At 32.0% G+C, this 21,699-nt stretch overlaps 1 protein-coding gene across 1 annotated transcript in view; it reads right to left on the bottom strand.

The window, feature by feature from the left end:
- Window positions 1–21,699, bottom strand: part of Smr (nuclear receptor corepressor smrter) — a 690,586-nt gene that overhangs the window by 410,834 nt on the left and 258,053 nt on the right. The window lies entirely within an intron of this gene.

Here is a 21,699-nt window from a genome sequence, read left to right as displayed (position 1 = left end):
GTTAATTTTGAAGATTCGCGCCGCGTTTAAATTGTATCGTTCGTATAGATCAATTATGAATTATTAGTCAAATAAATTGTACAGTGGTTTAATAAATTGATATAAATTATCGTGTTTTTTAATAAATTAAAATAAGAACAATAAATTAGAATTAATTAAAATATTACAGTATAAATGGCGTATATATATATATATATATATATATATATATATATATATATATATATATATATATATATATATATATATAAAATAAAGTTTTATTTTGGGGTTGCAGTCATTAATAGGGAAGGAAAGTGAAACTCATTCACTTCACTTTCCTGCCCTATTAATGACTGCAAGCCCAAAATAAAACTTTATTTTACATAACGTGTCATCAGTCAATAATACCTAACTACTTATATATATATATATATATATATATATATATATATATATATATATATATATATATATAAAACGTTAGAAAAATGTTAACAGTTGAGACATTAAGCGCATCGGGTAACCGTAATATTCAATTTACCTACTAACAGTTGCCAATCAAGCTAATTTACCTACTAATTTTAAATTTAAATGAAAACTGCCTAACAAGATTTATTACTGACAATAAAATTAAAATAAGAACAATAAATTAGAATTAATTAAAATATTACAGTATAAATGGCGTATATATATATATATATATATATATATATATATATATATATATATATAAAATAAAGTTTTATTTTGGGGTTGCAGTCATTAATAGGGAAGGAAAGTGAAACTCATTCACTTCACTTTCCTGCCCTATTAATGACTGCAAGCCCAAAATAAAACTTTATTTTACATAACGTGTCAGTCAATAATACCTAACTACTTATATATATATATATATATATATATATATATATATATATATATATATATATATATATATATATATATATATATATATATATATATATATATATATATATATATATATATATATATATATATAAAACGTTAGAAAAATGTTAACAGTTGAGACATTAAGCGCATCGGGTAACCGTAATATTCAATTTACCTACTAACAGTTGCCAATCAAGCTAATTTACCTACTAATTTTAAATTTAAATGAAAACTGCCTAACAAGATTTATTACTGACAATATCTGTTGCCAAATTCGTGTACAAAAATTAGTATTAACAAATATGTCTCATGTTCTCAAAATGTACATCATAAGAATTTTAGAATTATGTAGTTACCCAATTATGTAGTTAGATAAATATGTAGTTTATAGAATACCGTGAATGGCAGTTATTACAGCTATTTAATTTTCTTACAAAATTCTTCATAAAAAGATGGAAATATGATTCCACAACACAGAGCTTTTTTTTGTAGTTCTTACTGTAAATCTAAATTTTTCAGATAATCATATCTAAAGTAAATTCAACTTCAAGCTACCGACAGAATAAATTGTGTGATATTCGAGTCTGCACGTGACGAACCCCTTACTATTGGCCACAAGTCGTCCATCCATCTTAGTCATATGGCTTGGGCTAACAGGCATGCACTTCGTTTTTTCGCTCCGTCGAATGTCAAGTCGCACCAGTCAGTTGTGGAAAACTGTTGTTTTCTTGATTTGTTAATCGCTACGTCGTGTGTTAATAGGCATTTTTTTAAGAAGTTTTTTATTTATAGTCAATATAATAGTCAATATAGTCAGTATAATAAAGCATTTATAAGAGTAAATTTTGAAAATACATATTTTGTTATTTTAGTTGTGAAAAGTTTAATAATTACATTTAATAAAAATGTCAGAGTCTGTGGATGAAAAGGGTCAACTTTTAGCACTAAGTTCTCCTATGAAGAGTTAAAAAAATCACATAGATATAAGAACTAAAGAAATGATTGAATATATGTACATACAAATGTGAATCACCAGATAATCCTACTTTAGCCTTAACGTACATTCAACAAAAGGTTGCAGATAAAGTTGGAGTTTGTTCGAAAAGTGTTTTCAATGTCATTAAAGAATATAAAAGTACCCACAGATTATCTGCATCGAAAACAAACCCAAAATCGTTCAAAATCAATAGATGCTGTAGATTACTTTGATAAGACAGCTATAAGAAGGAAGTTTCATCAATATCTTTTCCGTAATGAAATTACTACAACTGACAAAGTCCTAAAAGATGTAAATAATGATAACGACTTACCAAATTTCAAGAGAACCACATTCTAAAAACTCTTACCAAAATTAAATTTTAGATTTCAAAAATGTGGAAAAACCAGTTTGATACTCGACAAAAATGAAATTGTGCTATGACAAAGAGATTATTTGCAAAAGATATGACAATATAGTATTGAAAATAGAACAATTTATTACTTAGTCGAGATATGGATAAATGCTGGCCATACAAAATGGATACTTCTGTGAATTCTGCAAGACGTGCATTTTTGGATGGGCTGTCGACCGGCTTAAAATCGCTCAGGTTTTTCAAATTAAAATAAACATTAAATTTTTTAATTATTATATTTAATATCACTTCTAGGAAAAGGTAAATGATTAATAATCTATCACATTGAAAGTGAGAATGGTTTTGTTCCGGATGCACTGTGGGCTTTTGAATCAAGCAAAAGTGGATACTATCGTGAAGGGATGGATGGAAACTTATTTGAAAGTTGGCTCCAAAAGATTTTACCAGCACTGAAAGAAAATGCAGTAATTGTTATGGACAATGCCCCTTACTATTTCAGAAAATTGGAAAAATATCCCATTATGGCTACAAAAAAGTCAAGATATTCAAAATTAGCTTCGCTCAAAGAACATTCCCTTTAAAGAAACTCTGTTAAAAGTACAACTTTTAGAAATCGTTATTCAACATAAATGCGAATATAATAAGTACATAGTAGACAAACTGGTAAGGAGCTAAAAATAGAATAGTTTTAAGGTTGCCACCGTACCAGTGCGAGTAACTCATTAGACTGAGTCTGGCACGATTTCCTTCTTGAAAATTAATAGATATGTACTGCTATTCTTTTTAATTTAATGGCTTAAAAATTAGAAGAAAAGAAAAACACGAAAATAAAATTGTCTAGATAAAAAATATAGGTCATTCAACGCGTCTGAAGACTCGAACATGTCGGAAAACGACTGTGACGAAATCTATCTATATAAAACGCTAGGACAACAAGTCACACTGTTTGTCCGGTAAGGTAACTACGCCACCTAGGAAAGAAATCTGAACTACCATCATCTGCCTCATATTTTGTTCTTAAAACGATACGTTTAATTAATAATACCAATAATATTAAGTACATCTATCTACATAAAAGGCTAGGACGATAAGTCTCACTGTTTGTCTGGTAGGGTAACTACACCACCTAGGAAAGAAGTCTGAACTACCAACTGACATTTCAATCTACTGAGTCAATCATATTTTGTTCTTGAAACGATACTTTTAATTAATAATACTAATATTATAAATTACATATGAATATAATTAATAATACGACTAATTTTTTCGCAACATTGCCAAAAATATTGGTTGCTGTAATTTTAAGATAATTTTAATAAACAAAATAATTTAAAGCTCTATGTTATTTTAGATTTAAATACCTAGCGCCACCTAGGAATGAAATCGAACTACCACCTGGCATGAATAAACGTCATACCAAACTACATACCAAATAAAGAACCGAATAAGAAGTTATTTGGAAGATAAACTGTGTTTATTATGTTGTCGGTTATCGCGAACTCAAACATATAACCTAAATATTGTTGTTTATTGTGGGTGAGAGACAAGGATCCGGTATTAGAAGATTTAATCAACTCGAAAAGTATGTTATTAATGTTTATAAGCTTAGTGCGAGATTTAATATTTGAAGCAGAATCGACCATTTTAATTTTTGTAATATGAGACTTTTTTAAGAGGTTTAGATTAAGTAAACCGACAGTGATCTATATTCTAAGAATATATTCTAAATAGTTGTTTATAAAAAATTATAAAAGTAGGTATTTTACCTCCTTTTCTTCGCTTAGTTTAGGCATTCAATGTTTTTATAATGGTGATAACTAAAAAAAGTTTTAATGGAGATAATGGAAATGGGGCAGTCGTGTTCTAGTTCACCTACGAATCGGACGTGCCTATCGACAAAGCGAAACGAACTTAAATTGTATTCGTTTAAAAATTGTGTTATATTTCTTCAAATTTGGTGTAAAAATAAAATTAGATAGTGAGTTAAGAACAATTAAATGGACCAGTTAGTTGGGGGGAAACCCCCAGACGACCCAGCGCCCCCAGATATACGTCAAAAAAATATAGTTTTTGGTGAATGTGTAAGTATGGATATCTCACCAGGTGCAGAGCTGACACCTCTTAATAAGAATAGCATCCCCAATCAAGATCATCCAGTAAGTAATATAAATAATTTATTAATAAATCCAACTTCGTCAAAAAATGATATACAAACAACAACAATGAGCATCGATAAACACATCGAAATAAAGAGAGGAGTTTTTGTATGTAAGTACTGATTAGGCCCGTATCATATTTATGTTGAGAATAATTTGGTGGAATTTAAAGGTAAATTAAATGCACTTAAAATCGGAGATATAATTCTTTCTAACTTTCCGGAGATAGACAATAAAATTATTAGTATTGATTCTATAGGTCGGAATAGGATTAGAATCAAGTTAAAGGATTATAAATCAGCAAATTTTCTAATAAATAATAAAAACGAAACCATTTTTGTTAAAAATAACTTTGTATTGTATATCCCAAAATTCATTCTTCATAGACAAGGTGTTATTAGAGATATAGAAAAAGATTTTTCAGAGGCGTACATAAAAGATAAAATAAGACAATTTGATCAACATTGCACTTTTGAAGTATCTAATGTCAAAAGAATAAAACGTAAAGTAGAAAAAAATTACGGATGAAGGTAAAATAGTAGAATATGTACCCACAAAGTCTTGCATTGTTATTTTCAAATCACAAATCTTACCAAAATATAGTTCTATTAATAAAGTTATTAAGGAAGTAGAGCCGTATAACCAGAAAGTATTATTATGTTATAACTGCCTCCGTTTTGGTCACCTGGGAGGTCAGTGTGGAAGTAAACCAAGATGCAGAAAATGTCAGGACTCCCATACCACACAAGATTGTAATAATTCAGATTACATACCACGCTGCTTTAACTGTCAAAGAAATCATCTTACTACTAATTTGTCTGCTTGCCCAGAATTTAAAAGACAAAAAATTGTAAAGGAAACCATGAGCTCTTGCAATATTAATTTCTTTGATGCAAATAAACAGGTCCCAAGAAATACGTACGCAAACGTAGTCGCTCATAATACCTCTGCCATGGAAAGTGGTCAAATATCCTCGACAAATTATTCCCAACGGCTTCAATCTGGACCTACCCCTTCTAGTACAATACAGTATCATTCCTCTCAACCTCAGTACTCACAGTCCCACAATTTACAACCCAAATCTATAATAACAATTTTACAAATTAAATGTTTTCTTCCCCTACAACTTCAAACCCAAACAAAAGGCATAGGCCAACCAGCCCAGATCCCATTGAAATCTCAAGAAAAGAAATACTTACACAACCAAACACCTCTTTTGTCTCAGGGGGAATTTTTAATAGTCAACGTTATTTAAAAAATTCAGTTGGAGTAAAACTACAATCAGAGGAATTAAATGCAACAAAAAGTTTATTTTTAGAAGAAGTTCTCAATATTATAAGTAATATAAAACAAACAAACAATTTCGATGTATCAAAATCTGAAATAGTGGAATTAATTAGTAAACACGTAAACCATAGCTTGTCTTCAAATTCGCAGACACAAACGCAAACATAAATTTGCTGCAATGGAACTGTCGTTCAGCAGTAGCTAATAAAGTAAATCTAGAATATCTGCTATATCAAAATAATATTTCCATAGCAATGCTCTCAGAAACGTGGTTTAAATCAAAATACTATTATAATTTTAAAGGTTACAATTGCTTTAGATCAGATCGGGCAGACGGATATGGTGGAACTGCCATTTTATTAAAATCAAACTTAAAATGCGAAGAAATAAATCTTAAAAATAGATATCCTTTCACTCATAAACGTATTTCAGTTAAAATTTTCCGAGGTAAAAATCCCATTAATATTGTGTCAGTTTACATTGAAACAAAGACCAAGATATCTGAAAGTTAATGGTTGGAATTCTTTAAAGACATACCTAAACCGTTTATTATTGGTGGGGATTTTAATTCCCACAGTATCGCATGGGGCTGTGAAGTTGAAGACAGCTATGGTAAAAAACTTTTAGAATGTATTGATCATTGTAATTTGATATGTCTGAATGATGGATCGCCTAGGTTAGCAACTAGTAATAGTCCATCCGCTATTGACTTAACCTTTTGTACACAAGATATTTCAAAATTTTTTACTTGGAGAGTCCTACAAGATGCTCATGGATACAATCATCTTTCGATTATCATTAACACGGAAACAGATCATATAACTTCATTTCCAACTCAAAACTGTCACAAGATCTGGAATCTTAACAAGGCCGATTGGAAATTATACACATCTGTACAAGCTGAAAATTCTCCTGGAAACTATCAAACTCTAATAGCAAACATTAATAAAGCAGCCAATTTAGCAATACCAAAGTTTTCATCTAACGAAATACATAAGAGACGACTTTCGAACCAATGGTGATGTGAAAGTTGCAAAACCGCCGCTGATAACCGAAAAATTGCATATGGAAAATATAAACAAGATCCTACAAGAAATAATTTAGTTGAATTTAAGAGACTTGACGCTGTCGCAAAAAAACTCTTCAAACTAAAGAAAAAACAGAATTGGGTAGAATACTGCGAAAGCCTAAATTCAAAAACACAAATCAGTGAAGTATGGAAGAAAGTAAACGCTTTTAAAAACCGCAAACAGTCAAACAAGATTCCAATAGATCCAGAATCCAGCTGGCTAGATGAATTTCATAAGAAAATATCTCCACAGTGGGTACCTTCACAACATTTTCCATAATACAGCGAAACAGTATCAAGAGATATGTTTGGCTTAGAAGAACCATTTAAAATGTGGGAGTTAGAGCGAGTACTTAGTCAACAAAATAGCAGTGCTCCAGGTAAAGACAATATTCCATGATATACCATATTCCTCACCACTATAAAATATCATTATTAAATATTTTTAATGACATGCGGAATGATGCGTCACAAATTCCAGACAGCTGGAAGGAATATATTCTAATACCTATTAAAAAATCTGGGAAACCAGAAAATTGCAGTAGATCATATAGACCAATATCCTTAGCCTCTTGCTTCCTAAAGACGTTAGAAAGATTAATAAAAATAGAATTGAACATTAGTTAGAGCAAGAACATATTCTCCCAAAATCTCAGTATGGATTTCGAAAATCAAAATCAACTCAAGATGCCATAACTGCCTTAGTCTTATCCATACTGATAAACTTTACTTATAATATGTATACTATGGCTGTTTTTCTTGATGTCTCCTCTGCATTCGATACCGTTAACTTGGATATTATGCATAAAAAGCTATTAGACATCGGGTTCCCCATCACCATAGCTAGCTTTCTGAGGACACTGTACATTAATAGATCAACTTTTTTAAAAATCAACCATTCCATCTCTCCACCACGTCTTACAAATATAGGACTTCCACAGGGTAGCATATTAAGCCCAATACTATTTATTTTATATAATATGGATTTAGAAAATTGTATTAATAGCACAACAAAAATTATTCAATATGCTGATGATGTAGTAGTTTACACAGTCCACAAATCATTGGATATAAAAATTATTTTAATCTCTCAATTAAAACTGTTCTTAATCACTATGAAAATATTGGTTTAGAAATATCAGAATCTAAAACAGAAATTTGTATTTCCTCTAGAAAACATCAAATTCCACAAGGTCATCTGGAAGTAGGTCAAATTCAATTCCCTATTAAAAATTGTATAAAATATCTCGGTACTTATTTAGACAGAAAATTTCTATGGAGGGATCAAATCCATCAAGTCATAAAAAAGTCTGAAAATGCAATGAATATTCTAAGAGCCTTTTGTAGAACTAACTGGGGCGCTGATCCAAATGTAGCACTTTTATTTTACCATACTATGATTCGTCCCATTTTCGATTACAGTTGTCATTTGTATGGAACTGCCGCAAACACACATTTAAATAAATTAGAAATACAAAAAAATAAATGCCTTCGGCTTTGTCTTGGATATTTGAACTCTCCACCCGTTAATATAATGGAAGTTGAGGCGATAGAACCACCTCTGAAATTTCGACGGGAGTTTTTAAGTGATAAATTCATTACTAGAGCCATAGGGAAAAATACTAACTATCTACAGGATATTCATATTTTATCAATTTTAGATCTAACTAATAAATATTGGACAAAGAAAAAATGTTCTCTTCTGGTAAATAGTTACTTAAGGAAAGCTCAATACCGACATACTTTCTATACGTATGAAAATCAAGTTTCACCTATGTATTCCCATGTATTAGAAGAGCTTTTCTCAAAACATATTAATACCTTTTTTATGGACAGTAATTTAGATCCAGTCGCTTTTTAATCATTTATACGGCATAAATGGCCACAATATCAGTTTTACTATACAGACAGATCTAAAGTACAAAACAAAGTAGGATGCGCATTAATTAATATTCAAAGTGGATTTAAAAAATTATTGAAACTGCCAGCTGAATCATCGATATACACTGCTGAAATGACAGCGATTCTTCTTGCATTAAGGCATATACATGACAACGAACCCTACAGCTGCATAATATTTACAGACAGTAAGAATGTCGTCGACAGACTAACAAACGTACATAGGTTGAAACAACTAAATCATATAGAACTAGAAACTATGACTATTTACAATAAAATTACAAATTTAGGAAAAAACATTATTATATAATGGATAAAGGGACACGCGGGCATTAAGGGCAATTAAATAGCAGATAGCCTAGCCAAATCTGCCCTAGATATAGACGGAGAAGCTCCCTTGAACTTACTCCCCTTTTCAGACATTGATATAATTAGTAAACGGCATCAAAAAGAAAAATGGCAAACATATTATCGAAACACGAGAACTGGAAATAATTACAAACAAATGCAGCCTGAAATACCAATAAAAAGATGGTTTCATACTCTATCAAATCGCCATTTCATAAGGGTTATAAACAGATTAAGATCTAATCATGCTCTTACCCCCCTTCATATGTATAAGTTGGGTCTCACGGAGTCACCTAATTGCAAGTGTAGAAAAGAAGGTAACCTATTACATATTTTCCTTGAATGTTTCCACGAATCAATAAACAAACAAATTATATGATAATCTTATTATATTAAAAATTCCACTTCCCGTCTACCTGAACAATTTGATTTTCTCTAGAGATATCAATATATTAAAAACGATTTACGAACATATCAAAAACTGTAAATATAAATTGTAGCTTTAAAACTAACAATTACATTTAAGTAAATATTGTATTATATTATAGCAAAAAAAAAATAAAAAATAAAAAAATTGTATGGATGATTGTATGTTTATTCCTCGGATTGTAAAAAAAATTCCTCTGATTGTAAAAATTGTTTGTCTTGGGTTGTTACTTCTGATTATACAGTAAAGCCATTTTTAAGGAGTTCACTAAACAATCCATGATTAAAAATTTCTATAATGAATTCCATTTTAAAACCAATTATGTAACAGAACTATTTACGTATGGAAAAGAAGGTTTAGATACTATTTTATCCAATAGAAGTGGTAATAAAGTTAAAAAGATTCAACCGTTCTAATCTACAGCAACTTTCTATAATCTAGCGAAAGAACAAAATGGAGAAAATTTTGAAGATGAATTGATAAATAATGATTATTATGATGATAATGATTACTGAACCTTCTAAATTGAAGATGTTTGAACAAACCCTATATAATATTTTAGTGTTATGGAGAAACCTCAAAAGAATTATTAATATACATGTAGACCAGTCGTCAGAGAGTTGACCCCTAATAATCATACGAACAGCTGAATTTTGACGAGAATATTAATTTTGGGACACCAAAAAAGATGCAAAAAAGTTTACCACTTTTACCCCCCGGCTTACCCCTAAAACCACCACGCAGGGGGTTAAAAACGCAAAAAAAATCGATTTACCAAGAATCTGTACACCGTAGAAAAATATGTTTGAAATAAAAAATGTAGCTGAGATAATTCTAAACAAAAATGTTTATAAGCATTTTTGGTGTAGAATGAACCGTTCTCTTAGAAACAACGCTTGAAGCGACCGTCGATTTTGCATGTCATTTATTTGCGCAAAATCAATGTTCAATAAAATTTGTATCAGCACGACGGTAAAAATTCGATATCTTTTGATCCAAACGTCCTATCGACAAAAATCAAAATGCGTTTTAAAGGCAAAGAGCGCAGCTTTCATATGCAGTTTTTGTATTTTGCCGAGAATGAACGAGTTTTTATAAAGATGTTAAATAAATTAACGTGGCGCGATTTTTACCATTTTTTACGATTTTCGTGAGATCAATAAAATTGATCACTTTCATTGCCCATTTTGTAGTAAAATTTCCATTGTTAGAAATCAATCTTTAAAACCTTTGACATGAAATTTTAATTTTGGCATTTTAATATGAGGCATTTGAAATATGAATAAAATACGCAGAATATAATGTTTTATATTACAAACGATCACACGTCACGGAAAATGCATTTAAGAAGACGGCTTTGGATGTAGTTTATTGTATAAATTTTCTTCATTTGAAAAACGTACTAGTGTAATTGAAAAAATGTTTTAAATATTTTAGATCGTTTGCTGTGTGAATGTTTAAATCCAGCGTTTTTTAAGCATATTTCAAATGCCTCACATTTCTTACCAAAACTCAAAACTAAAATTTCATACTATAGGTTTTAAAGGTTAGGCTTTAGTAATCGAAACTTCATAGTGACCAGTCAATGAAAGGGATAGGTTGTATTGATCTCGTGAGAATCATAAAAAATGGTCAAAATCGCGCCACGTTTAATTATTTAACACCTGTAACAAAATGTGAGTTTATTTGTGGCAAAATACAAAAACTGCATACGAAAGCTGACCCCTTTACTTGAATCAAAAGATATCGAATTTTTACCGTTGAGCTGATGCAAGCTCAACAGTAAGCGTTGTTTCTAGGAGAACGGTTCATTCTACACCAAAAATGCTTATAAACATTTTTGTTTAAAATTATCTCAGCTACATTTTTTATTTGAAACATTTTTTTCTACGGTGTACAGATTCTTGGCAAATTTGATGTTTTTGCGTTTTTACCCCCCTGCGAGGATGGTTTTAGGGGGAGGCTCGGGGGTAGAAGTGGTAAACTTTTTTTCAACTTTTTTTTGATCCCAAAATTAATATGCTCGGCAAAATTCAGCTTGTTCGTATGATGTTTAGAGGTTCAGTGGCATTTTCGTCTCTGACGACTGGAGTAATGTATCATTTTTTTATTCGTTATTAAATTTTCCATTACATAATTTAGTTTATTCCTGGCACCACAAATTGTATAATCAAAAGAGATATTAAAACATTAGTTTCTTTAACAATTAATTAAATATTGGTATTCTTAAATAAATTTTACGTTGATCTTACAGATACGTAACCGTAACATATATATACATATATATATATATATATATATATATATATATATATATATATATATATATATTTATATTTATATATTTCATCCACAAATCATTCTGACATCATGGAGTCATCAAGGCCTTGTTTGCCACTTTTCCTCTGGTTGGGAGATGCGTTTGGTTTGTATTTAAAAATATGTGTATGTCCATGTAAATTTTATTATACACTAAGAGATAGTGTCGACATTAAGGTAAGATTAAAATAACATCTCTAACTATGATATTGTAAAGAATGTTTTTCCATTACAGCAATTTCTGATGAGGCCCAAAATTATGTGGCGAAAGCTTGACTCTTAATAAAAGACACTCAATTAGAAGCAACCGTTTTTTATTGCTTCCTTAGTATTGGATCGTTCCCGGTTATCTTCAACCTTCTCCCTCATATATATATATATATATATATATATATATATATATATATATATATATATATATATATATATATATATATATATATATATATATATATATATATATATATATATATATATATATATATATATATATATATATATATATATATATATATATATATATATATATATATATATATATATATATATATATATATATATATATATATATATATATATATATATATATATATATAGTCCTCTCACTCTATAACGATTGCAAGAGACCGGGAAATTTCATCGTTATAGGGAGAGATCGTTATACACAGAGAGACAAAATTCAGTACTGTAATATTAATAATACTGTTTTAAATAACCTATTTTAATTTAAAAAAATTATCAAAACGAATAAAAATGAGTTAATACTGTGTTATACACCACAGATTTATCAAGGAATAATATAAGCAACACAGTATAAAAAAAATGACTGTACAATTAAAACATGTGTACTGTACAATAACAAAATAATATGCTACTGTAAAATATATTTCACCATGGTCTGTTTCCTTTTCCCTTTCCACAGAACTGACCTGATCTTGTCCTGAAGACGAATAGAATCTTCCACAGCACTCATGTCGTCTCCCTGGTGGATGAAGAATCGAGCAGTACTTGCCGCATCCAATGTCTGCTGAGGGGTCGGAGCTGGTTCTGGCTCTGCTTCCACTTCCGGGTCACTGTTTTCTTCTTCTTCTACACGAACTGCTTGTAGGATGTCCTCGTCAGAAAGTCCAGTTGTTGTAGCTACATTTTCATCAACTTCTTTAAAATCTGTTAGCTGTTCCGACCGTAGGTGATAGTAAGTTCAAACTGTCTGGCCCAAACATCTAATGGAAGGTCATCGTCATCATCAGTCAATCCTTGATCTTTCAGCCATTCTGCGTGTTTGAAGGAATGTTTTATTATATTGCTCGTCACCTCGTCCCAGGATTTACTAATCATTAGGATGGCGTCAAGAATGTTTAGTTTAAGATCGCCATTGTTCTCAACCAATTCCATCAAGTTTTCTCCTGTAATGGCTTTTCAAACGCTTGATGACACTTTGGTCCATGGGCTGAAGGACACTCGTTGTGTTTGCTGGCAGAAAACAAAGTTTCTTTGTTTATCCCCCACTTTCTTCTCGCTTCTTCAAAAATTTCCGAAGTCATCCACGCACTCTTGTTTGCTTTATAGGTCACCGATAGATTTTTTATGTTTTTAAAGCAACGTGGGTTTTTCGACTTCCAATTCCAATTTTCGCTTCACTGAACCTATCACGTTAGCCGCCACTAAAACTGTAATGCGTTCCTTAGAGATCTTTCCACCAACACATTTTTCCGATTTAAGTTTTAAAGTTCTGTTTGGTGTCATTTTAGAAAACAATCCAGTCTCATCAGCTTTGAAAATGTCGTCTGACGCATATCGTGCCTTCAGTGCTGTGCAGTGTGCCTTCCATTGCAAAAGCTTTGTGCCCTCCAAATATAAAACTTGGCAGGACCCCGGTCTTCCTACCTTTCGGCATACGACCGTTAGTGATACCATTGCCCCTACGAGTCCGACACCAAAATGAAGGTGGCACGCCACGTACACAAGGCACGTGTCGTGGGGCTCCACCTCCCCCGTAGTACCTGTGTTGCAATTACCTCACCTATCCGTTATCCCTTCCCACAGGCGGACAGGTGACGCAGGCAGAGGAATTTCCACCTCGCACGTAGACAGGTCGCCGCCGAGGATCTCTCCTCTACCACTTTTAAATCTCCAGGCGGGTACGTGCCGGGACACCGACACCACGATTGGTGGTGTAAGGCCAAAAGAGGTGTGTACAGGCCCAGCTCGTTCAACCTCGCCTGGTTCTCTTGGAATGAGTGTAGAGTGGTCCCCGAGAGTCTCGTCTCGGATACTAGGAAAGTAGACCGGTGACCGTGACGCCTAAACGTCCGAGTGCGTTTCTACAAACCCAACACCTCAAGCGACGGCTCTCCACCTCTCGATCCTACCCATTAGTCGCCTCTTACGACAGGCAGGGAGTGTGCCCTCCAGGCCACACGTTTTCTAGCCAATCATCCGTTACGTTTTAGTTACCATCGCGAGCCTCTCCGCTGATTTGCTCGTAGTTGATCTTCTGCCGCAGCTTCCACTTGCTCAGCCAACCCTCAAATGCCTTGAAATTCTCAATTCCAAGCTCAGATGCAAAAAATTCAGCTTTTGTCCTGACCACGGGTCCAGAAAGTGGAATATGGTCCATACGCTGCTGCTGGAACCACTGAAGCATAGCGCGATCTAAATCTTCGTGCTGAGGTTTCCGCAACTTCTTCGTGCTACCGCCCTCCATCTCCGCTTCAAGCCACTTTTTTCTGTCCTTCCATATCGTAGCCACAGTTGACTGAGACAGCCTCGTACGGCGAACGACATACGATTGCTTTTCACCTCTCTCTATTGCTCGAGTTATCGATAACTTTTCGTCCACCGAGAGCACTTTACGCTTTTTTGAAAACATGTTGACTGTTGACACACTGAGACACAACTCTAACTGGAAATGAAAAGTCGTCAATAGATGACAACATCTGTGTGATAACAGTTAGGCACGCCGCCCGAACAATAAAAGCGAGTCACTTAACCTTCTGATAAAAATGAGTAGAATAGGTGGTCGCATTCCTTAAGCGCAAAACAAAACAACCGCTTGATAACGCTTGTATTGTTTAATTTATTTTTCAAGTTATAATAAATATATCCTTCGTTAGTTTCTTTCACTTCAATCTATATACACATAAACGATAATAGCCAATATGTTTCTTTATGTATTAGCTTATTTGAAACTAATGTTAAACAATCAACTAGTTGAATAATTCAACTAGTTTTTCAACTAGTTACTTGTTTACCAAAAACGGTTCAGATTCGTTAACGAAAAAAATGTCAACGACCCACCTCTAAAACAAAATCAGCATTCCTCGATATACAGCAAGCATTTAATAGAGTGTGGCACGAGGGTCTTCTCTTTAAAATAAAAACTCAGCTAACTGATCAAATCTACCTACTCCTTAAATCATACTTGTCCGACAGATACTTCCAAGTTAAATACGAAGGTACTCTATCCAACTACCACCAAATAAAATCCGGAGTACCTCAAGGCAGTGTACTTGTGGATAAAATTGTTTATAGCAACACATTCCAGAAATCAATTCGAGTTATTAATTAATTAATAATGAGGTTGGTAACTCTGGTATATGACTATATCCGGCGCTCAACTGTCATATACCAGAGTTACCAACCTCATTATTAATTAATTAATAACTCGAATTAATTTCTAGAATGTGTTGATATAAACAAGTTTATCCATTTCTCTGGTTTACAGATTAATATAATAAAACTAACATGAAGAAGTTTAAACATACCATTGCAGAACGCTTGTCCACACCGACAAAAAGTGTTTTCAAAAAAATCTTTTTCAAAAATTTGTATATTATTTATTACACATTTGGAATATTATTTGTTATCAAATGCACATCTTAAATTTGTTTTGTAATTCTGGTTCTTTTTAAAAAAAAAATTTCAAATTTGTTATATAAAAATTATTTCAATTAATTTGAATGTCACACTTAAATTTTAAATTTAAATTTAATTCATCTAGTGATTGTTAAAAGTGTGCCAATATTATACATATTAGCTTACATTTTCAATTTCATTTAATTGTTTAACTACTAAGGTCTGCTGGCTTCAAAACTAGTTAACTTTAGAAATAGAAGAACTGTCACACTTTAACCTACATTAGCTTGTCAAATTTACCTCTTAAAATACTAGTAGACAACAAAAAACTCAATTCCTCTCCTACCAAGTAATGTAGGGCCTATAAGCCCCCTTTTTTAAAGTTTTATGTCTGTTTTGTCCTGTTAATTGTGTTCTGTTTGTCCCTAATTGTGTTTTAGTTTTATAATTTTAACATTTGACATCACAATTCTCTGCCTAACAGAAATTAAATGCTTTTATCCAAAAGTTGATAATTACAAGTCAAAAGAAATTGCACACCCACAAAATAGTACAAGTACTTTCATTCATTGTCATATAACTGTCCTCTTTCTGTATAAAAATTTTCAATAATTTAACACACATTTCAAAAATATATAATGTTATAACATCTTTAATAAATATAAATAACTTTAATAATTTAAATAATATAAAACATCACTTTTTCTTTCAACAAACAATAACATATACCTTACTGCTATATCATTTGTTAACATCCCTCATCCCTCCCCTCAAGAAACTTCCTCCTAAATTGTCACAGTTACAACATTGACCGAAGATCACCCATTATCAGCAATACGGGATAGTTTGAACTATGTATCAACAATCACTATATAAAAACTCTTGTACCGGAATGTAAGTAGTATTTTGTTTATTTCTAATTTATTACAATAAACGCTAAAGCAATTTTATGCATATAGAAATGTAGCCATAAGCTCCCCTACTATTAAGAATTAGCAGATTCCGATGTCCCATGTTATAAATAGGAAGAAATCAGTATTTTTATTATTATTGTAATTATTATGTTTCAATAGTCAAGTTTAAATCATTAAATGTAGTAGTTTGTAGTATTTCTCAAAATTGTAAACTTTTTATTTCGAAATAAATATTTTTTTTGGGAAACTTAACGTTGAAGAAACATTTCTATATTAATAAACACAGACATGTAATATTGGCATAATTACTATAACTTTTTTGATCTGTATCCTTATAAGACAACACCCTAATATGGGCTTTTTTGTAATTTCAGCATTTAATTTACTTTGTACCACTGACCTGATGATGCTTTGCAAATTTTAGAAAGCGAAATCGGTCGTCTTGGGTAGTAAAATTAAATTGATTGTGAGTAAGTCTAATTTATTTCTTTTACCTTTTTTTTTAAAATGGACTCACACAAGCAACACATTCATGATTTGAAATATTAGCATTTAACAAATTGCAAAATCATCTTAACCCTTTCAGTGCGGTGTACTTGTATACTAGTATTATAAAATCCGTGCCATCAATACGAACCACTTGTTAACAAGTAATTGAGTGACGCGCTCTCATTACGAACCACTTGTATACAAGTTTTATGTAAAGTTATTAGTTATTGAGTGCTAACTACTTGTTTAGAAGTCCTATGCAGTAGGCGTAAGTGACTAAATGAAGTGCACAAATGACAAATCATTGTTGAATCAATGAAATTGAAAAATAGGCGTGGTTTATTTTTATGCTGGAGTAAGGAATTTCATGCCTGCGTGAATGCCTAGATTTAATAACAGCACTATTCAATAAGATATATGACTCAGGTAAAATACCAACAGACTGGCTAAAATCAACATTCGTAGCATTACAAAAAAAAAACGAATTCCTCACAATGCGATGATTATCGAATATTAAGCTTGATGTCTCATGTCCTTAAAACTTTTCTCAGAATTATCCATACACGAATTTACAAGAAGTGCGAGTTCCAGATGAGTCACACTCAATTCGGATTTCGAAACGGATTGGGAACACGAGAGGCTCTTTTTGCTTTAAATGTGTTAACGCAACGATGCAGAGACATGAATGTAGATGTATATGCATGTTTTATTGACTATCTAAAAGCATTTGACTGCGTTAACCATCAAAAGATGATCGAAATTCTGAGAACAACTGGAGTTGACGAACAAGACTTGCGAATTATCTCAGAACTATACTGGCACCAAACGGCAACAATTGAAATAGAGTACACAACATCCGAAGACATACAAATCCGACGAGAAGTGAGACAGGGTTGCGTCTTATCACCGCTACTCTTTAATTTGTATTCGGAGTCTATATTCAGAGAAGCATTAGACGAGGTCCAAGGCGGAATTAAGATTAACGGAATCAGCATAGACAACATCAGATATGCTGATGATACCGTCTTAATAGCAAGCAACGCACAAGAACTACAAAATATAATAAATGCGGTAGTTCACCACAGCGAAATGTTCGGTTTACATCTAAACGTTTCCAAAACTAAAACTTTAGTAAAAAAAGAGGTTAGTCTTTGTATATAAAAACTTTAGTATTTTCAAAGACACCAATAAACGTACAGGTGTATGCCAAGGGTCAAATAATAGAACAGGTAAATTCCATAAAATATTTGGGAACAAATATCAATAGTCAGTGTAATCCAAAAAAAAGAAATCCTATCAAGAATCGAACAAGCAAGGAAAACATTCATGAGCATTAAAACATTTTTTACAAGATCAGACCTTAGTCTACAGCTTAGAATCCGAATGATCAGATGTTACGTTTTTTCTATCTTACTGTATGGCTGTGAAAGTTGGACAATGGACTCTGAAATAGAAAAAAGAATAGATGCCTTTGAGATGTATATATACAGACGAATGTTGAGGATTCCATGGGTACAAAGAGTTACTAATCTTAAGGTACTTCGTCGCATGTGTAAACAAAAAGAATTACTAAGAATAATCAAAGAGAGGAAAATGCAATACTTGGGTCATGTGCTGAGAGGCGAAAGATATGAATTACTTCAAGTTATACTGGAAGGAAAAGTACAGGGCAAAAGATCAGTAGGAAGACGCCAGAACTCGTGGCTGAAAGACCTGAGAAGATGGTTCGACCGCTCATCCGCAGAGATCTTTCGCGCAGCAGTTTCCAAAACTACAATTGCCATTTGGATCGCCAACCTTCGAAAGGAGACGGCGCAATGAGAAGAAGAAGGAATTTCAACAAACGGTGTTGACCCGTTGACCGTGCCATTAGTTTTGATCTGACTTTTGAGAGAGGTTTTGTGCTAATTTGTAGTGAAGTATGTTTCGTGAGAAAAAGGGTTTGAGTGAAGCAGAATTATTACAGTTAATTCTAGAAAGTGATGATGATGAAGTGGAATATGTGTTTGACGAGGACAATATTGAGGTGCAAGCTAATAATAATGATAATTCTGAAGATAGTGAAGATGACGAAATTAATATATGCTCATAAATTTGAATGGACTACCAATAATTTATCACCTAATAAATTTGTTTTCGATAGTTCTACTTCAGGATGTAAAGTGGATTACTTGAATGCGGAATCGACACCATTAGACATTTTTGAAAGTTTCTTTACTAGTGAGATTGTGAAAAAAATTGTGGATGAAACAAACAGGTTTGCCCTACAAGAACTTGAGAAAGAAAACATGGAAAAATCGCGAACTAAGAAGTGGACAGATATAAGAAATGAAGAATTGTATGTTTTCTTGGGGTTAACCTTTCTGATGCCAAGAACAAAAAAGTTATCCCTTCATAAATATTGGAGTAAGAATCCACTATTACGCACACCTCTTTTTGCAGAAGCGATGTCACGGGATCGATATCAAAATATTTTGAAGATGTTACATTTTTGTGACAACTCAGTTCAACGTGAAAATGATGTTTTCTTCAAAGTTAGGATGTTGGTAGATCATTTCAAAACAAAATTTATCAATATCTTTGAACCTTTCGATAACGTATGTATTGACGAAAGTTTGCTTTTATTCAAGGGGCGATTATTTTTCAAACAGTACATACCATCTAAACGTCACCGTTTTGGCATAAAACTTTTTTTACTCGTAGACTGCAAAACTGGATATATTTGTGATTTTATTATATATACGGGTTCGAGTACTTATAGCTCCGATATTGGAAATTTAGGAAAATCAGGTTATATTGTAACAACCCTAATGAATAAATATTTAGACAAAGGTCACAAGCTATTCGTAGATAACTGGTACACAAGTCCAGAACTGTTTTATTGGTTATACAATAGAAATACCGGAGCTTGTGGCACTGTAAAGAAGAGTAGGAGAAATATGCCTGCATTGTCTGAAAAATTGGCTGAAGATGAATTAACTTTCAGAAGCGATGGCAAAATGTTAGCTATGAAGTGGAAAGACAAAAGAGAGGTATGGATGCTAACTACTCTACACGAAGCTGATATGGGAAAAACAGAAAAAAATGCACAGATACTGGACGTCCAAAAATGAAACCGACTTGTATTATAGACTATAATAAATATATGGGCGGAGTAGATAAAAGTGATATGCTATTGTGTTCAATTGAATGTGTGCGGAAAACGACGAAGTGGTATAAAAAACTTTTTTTCCATTTCATGGGCATGTCTCTTCTAAACTCCTACTATTTGTACAAATTTCTAAATAATAAAAAAATTTCAGTAGCAGATTTCCAAATCAAACTAATTTTTGAGATTTTAGAAAAATACAGGGGAAGTTCTGGTACTAGTGGCTGTTCTTTATCTGGACGCGTTATGGAAAATCCGTTAAGACTTGATCGTTCAAGTTACCACAGTCCTTCATTTATTCCAAGTACAGAAAAGTTAAAAAATCCGTTAAGGAATTGTGTAGTTTGTACTAAAAACAAAATCCGACGGCAAACCAGATACCGTTGTGATAAATGTGATGTTTCACTTTGCGTTGTACCTTGTTTCGGCGACTATCACAGTAAAAAAGTATACTGGAAGTAAGTTATTTATTTAAAATCAATACCTAAATATAATAGCTAAATATAATACCATGAACAGCAAACAACTATTTTCAAAAATCAAAGACCCAGTGCAACCTTATATAAAAGTAATGTCGTTTATGAAATACCGTGTTTAGGATGTCAAAATAGCTATATTGGTCAAACATCACAATGGCTAAAACAACGCATCACACAACATAAAAGTGATTGCCGCTTGAGAAAAAATACTTGCGCAGTGGTTGAGCACTATGAAAACACTGGTCATATAGACCATAACAAAGCTCACATTTTGGAACAGACTGATAACTACAAAAGTAGATTATTTCTTGAGATGTATTACATTAACAAAAATAAAAACAATTTAAATTATAAAACGGACACTGGACAGTTAAGTAACATATATTGTAACATATTGAACAAAATTTATAAATATTCAAAATAGCCAACATTTATCTTAATAACAACTAACCTTAATAATTCATCAAAGAAATATTATTCTTCTTACTTTTCTTTTATTGTTATTTTTATTTTTACATTTGAAATAATTTTAATTTTTTATCGTATAGCTGTAACGAACGTGCTTAAGACAATTTAATCTTGACATTCAATATTACAAATACTTCAATGTCATTTTTTATTTGCGAAATCTTTTAAATTCTGTAAGTGTTTTAAAATGTATTTGTACGCCATTTTTTGTAATGTTCAAATTGTTTTAGTTTACTCCTGAAGAAGCTGTTAAATAAATGGCGAAATATTGAGTAATTAAGAAAAAAGAAAGATTTTTATTACAGACCACTTTACCCGATAATTTGAACGTATATATATATATATATATATATATATATATATATATATATATATATATATATATATATATATATATATATATATATTATAATAAATTGTTTAGTGTTCGCACTCCAGCGAAATCATCCGTAATACGGGCACGATTGCCACAAAAACGGTCGTACTGGTGTACGATAAACGTGGAGAGACGGCCGCGCTGAAAGGGTTAATGAACTAGAAGACTGGCTTAAATGCTGGAAAATAAACGTCAACACAAACAAGTCTTGTCAAGTAAATTTCACAAATCGAAGAA

This window comes from Diabrotica undecimpunctata, chromosome 7, assembly GCF_040954645.1.
Source record: "Diabrotica undecimpunctata isolate CICGRU chromosome 7, icDiaUnde3, whole genome shotgun sequence".
NCBI classification, from domain to species: domain Eukaryota; kingdom Metazoa; phylum Arthropoda; class Insecta; order Coleoptera; family Chrysomelidae; genus Diabrotica; species Diabrotica undecimpunctata.
This window is presented reverse-complemented; position numbering and strand designations above follow the sequence as displayed.